Source organism: Octopus bimaculoides, chromosome 22 (assembly GCF_001194135.2).
Source record: "Octopus bimaculoides isolate UCB-OBI-ISO-001 chromosome 22, ASM119413v2, whole genome shotgun sequence".
Classification (NCBI taxonomy): domain Eukaryota; kingdom Metazoa; phylum Mollusca; class Cephalopoda; order Octopoda; family Octopodidae; genus Octopus; species Octopus bimaculoides.
The window spans coordinates 3,490,100-3,494,265 of NC_069002.1; positions in this window are offsets into that span (position 1 = coordinate 3,490,100).

A 4,166-nucleotide genomic window follows, 5' to 3' on the forward strand; every position below is an offset into this window, starting at 1 on the left:
TTGTCGTGGTGGCATGTCAGGTGACAATGTTATATACATCCGTTTTTCGCAGTATTGTTGTGTAATAAACCACCAGGATCACCGCCATCGACAACAACAACGACAACAATCATGACGCCATTATCACCACCACTACCACCACCACCACCACCACCACCATCACCATCACCACTACTACTACTACTACTACTACTACCGACATCCTCACAATCATAATCATCATCATCATCATCATCGCCACCGCTAATAACACCACCACCACCACAACTACCACGTCCATCATCACCAGCGCTACTATCACCAACACCATCACCATCATCGCCACCACCACCGCCACCAGCACTATCACGGTCGTTAAACCCCCAAAAACAACAACAGTAGCATCACCACAACCGTTACTACCGCCATCACCGATGACAGCAACCTCCACCACCACCACCACCACCACCACAACAACAAACACCATTCTCAAAATGGTTTCCATAGTTGACACTTTAGAGCACTCGACACTTTCTAAATCCGGTTGTTGTCGTCATCCCACTTATTAACCATCAAAGTCATCATCATCATCATCATCATCATCATCACCATCGTCATCATCATCACCATCATCATCATCATCATCATCATCTCCATCGTCATCATTATTGTCATCATCATCACAACCACCACCGTCATCGTCGTCATCATCATTGTCATCCTTCATTATCGTCATCAACCTTGTCATCATGATGATGATCATCATCATCTTCATCACCGTCATCATCATCAACATCGTCATCATCATCATCATCATCGTCATCGTCGTCGTCATCGTCGTCGTCATCATCAGCTGCAGTAGCAGCAGCATCGCCATCAACCCCTGGACATTACTGTCACAAGTCCTGTGACCCATAAGGCCGGTTACCCAGTTTCCATGGCATATAAGTCAACGAGATCAAATTCCCCCTGAATGAGACGCCAGTCCATCACACGGTTACTCCCATTTTGCAGTTGAGCAGACTGGACCAACGTGAGATGAAATGAAATGTGTTTTGCTCAAGAACACAATGCGCTGTTCGGTTCTGGAATCGAAACCACGATCTTGTGATGGTGAATGCAACAACTTAATTACGAGGCCGCGCACACAACCCTTCACACACAATTCCCATCTAAAACATCTTCACAAGGACGTTGTTTCTACGTTATTCCTATGCCATCACATCAGATTATGTCCAAATTGCTCCTTGCTACCAGAAACAAAAAACTGAGAATTTTAATCAATTGATTTCGATATTCGTTAAAGCTATCGTCGCATTCGATTACGTTTTCCTGTCTACTAAGATCACACCACTTCAAAAAGAGAGTTCCAATGTGAAAGTAGACCACGTGGTTAAATTGAATTGCTCCTTGCTGCCAGAAACAAAAAACAAAAACTGAGAGTATTAATCAATTGATTTCAGTATTCGTGAAAGCAATCGTCGGGGTTCGACTACTTTTGCCTGTCTGCTGAGAAGACCTGAGAAGATCATTACTTTATGATAAATCTAAAAATGTTCAATCTAGGATTGACTTCTACCTTTTCAAAGGAATTTGCCAGACGGAAACTGTGTGTGCATGCAAGCCTTATCTAACTTTTATCAAAATTCTAGCAGCAATGTTCGCATCCGAACCATTTGTTGATATGTGTTTCAGGAAGTCGCACGAAATATTTGTGTTAATGCAGGAAGAGAAATAATATTGGACAACCTACAAATATTCTCATTTTCCTTCATCTTATCTTCTGGCGCAGCTTTTCTTTGTAATACCCTAAAATATACTTTCAGTTGTGATAATATTGTAGCTTTTGAACTTGGTGTTGTTGTTGCTGCTGCTACTATTGTTGTTGTTGTTGTTGTTGTTGGTGGTGGTGGTGGTTTGTATTTGCTTTTGTTATGTTGAACTCAAGTTTCTTATTGAATTGTCACTGTTTACGTTCTTTGGTAATCCGTCGTTGGTAATCCATCGGTGTCGATGAAATAACTACCAGTTACGCACTGGGGTTGATGTAATCGAGTAGACCCCCTTCCCCAAAACTTTCAGGCCATGTGCCTGAAGTAGATAGGAATTATTATTATTATTATTATTATTATTATTATTATTATTATTATTATTATTATTATTATTATTATTATCTGAGTGAGAGAGCAGTGCATGTCATCAAAGTCACGCTGGGGTAAAATACACGAAGCCCAGTAGACCCATCATACTGAGCTGCTGAAAAGTTCCTGGCTTTGGGTAAAAAAAAATACAGGTGGATCAGTTAATTATTATTTTATTCAACATGTTTCCTCTCAGATTCACACACTTTTGGCAGAGGCCCTTCAGTTTTTCTAAACCCTGTAAAAAGACTCGGAAGGTTGGGCCACCGACCTGTCCCATCGCGACATCCTTAAAGCCAGGAACTTTCCGGCACACACGATTTACACACGAGACATCAATCGGTTCGGGACTATGATACAAGACAATTGACCACGTTGCCGCACTGTAGGACTGAACCCGTAACCACATGGTTGTAAAGCGAGCTACTTAATCCCACAGCCATGTCTTTACCGAAAGCATTTTTGTTATTGTTATTGTTGTTGTACAAAAGCGAATTCCTGTTTAGAGGCGAAGTGTGGCTCAATAAACCACTCCACTTCGAAAGGGGTTTCTGGGATGTACACTGCCCAAATATGGAAAACGGTAGAATAAAAACAAAATGGAAATAAAGAATATAGTCTTTGTTCATTTCTAGGAAAAAAACTTAGAAACGCTGTTAAGATGAAATAAAAGTATTGTTTATATTGGACAGGATGTTTATAATTGGTTTTCTCTCCTGTCCTCTATGCGTGTGCGCAGTCAGATGACTGAAACAAGTAAAACAATAAAACAATAAAAGAATATAGGAGTGGCTGTGTGGTAAGTAGCTTACTTACCAACCACATGGTTCCGGGTTCAGTCCTACTGCGTGGCACCGTGGGCAAGTGTCTCCTACTGTAGCCTCGGGTTGACCAAAGTCATGTGAGTGGATTTGATAGACTGAAACAAGCCGGTCGTATATATGTATATGCGTGTGTGTGTGTGTGTGTGTACATGTGCGTGTGTGTTTCGATTACATGTAAAGGTAAACAAGAAGAAAGTAAAATGATTTTTAAAAAGGAGGACAAAAGAGGAAAGTAGAAAAACGGGTTTAGTAGAATAGAATGAAAAAAAAAACTGCACCGTTTTAATGCTGCATATTAAGAGAACAACAGAATGAGAGAATAAGAGTTGATGATTACGTGACTCAGGAGAGTCATCTACGTTCTATATTTCGTTTGTCGTTACGTTCAGTCTTTCAGTTCAATGATATTAGGAGTGGTTCTTTCCCGTTCTCATTTCCTAACGTAAAACCCTTTTTACAGTTCTACATCGTTCAACGTTTCCGACAAAAGAACTGTGTACGTGGCGAGTAATGGTAGACCTTGTCGGTTCTGCGCATGATGATGTGTCAGGGACCACGAATCTGGGATGGCCCCAGCCGCATCAAGCAAGAGCATGAAGCAAGCAAGCAAGCATCGTTCACACAAATCCAGCCACTTTGGTGAAACCATTTGAGCTTCGTTCAAAATAGTTTGCAGTACTAATTTCGTTAGGTCCTGATTTCAATCCCTGCCCGATGTCAACTTTGCCTTTCATCCTTCCGTTCCGTAGGCAATAAAATAAAAACTGGCACTCCGTCGGTTACTACGACGAGTGTTCCAGTTGATCCGATCAACGGAACAGCTTGCTTGTAAAATTAACGTGCAAATGGCTGAGCACTCTATAGACAAGCGTAAACCTTAACGTAGTTCTGAGACAGATTCAGCGGGACACAGAATGCTGTATATATATATGTATATATATATATATATATAAGCAATGTTAATTCTCTAAATGAAGTATTAACACTAACTGCACGATAAAGTGTAGTATATTGCCACTTAAGTGTGGCTGACCCCTAGGGGTGGATGTTACTGTTGCTTTTAGCCCCAGGAGGACATCTCCTCCAGCTGGCTTATCGACGCACGACTGTGTCCTGTTTGCCAAGGGAAGTTATCCCTCTCACCTCGATCTGCAGCACGAACGTATCCGGATTTCAGGGTTATTTCCCTTCGTCGGCGTCCGACAGCTGATGACCTGAGTCA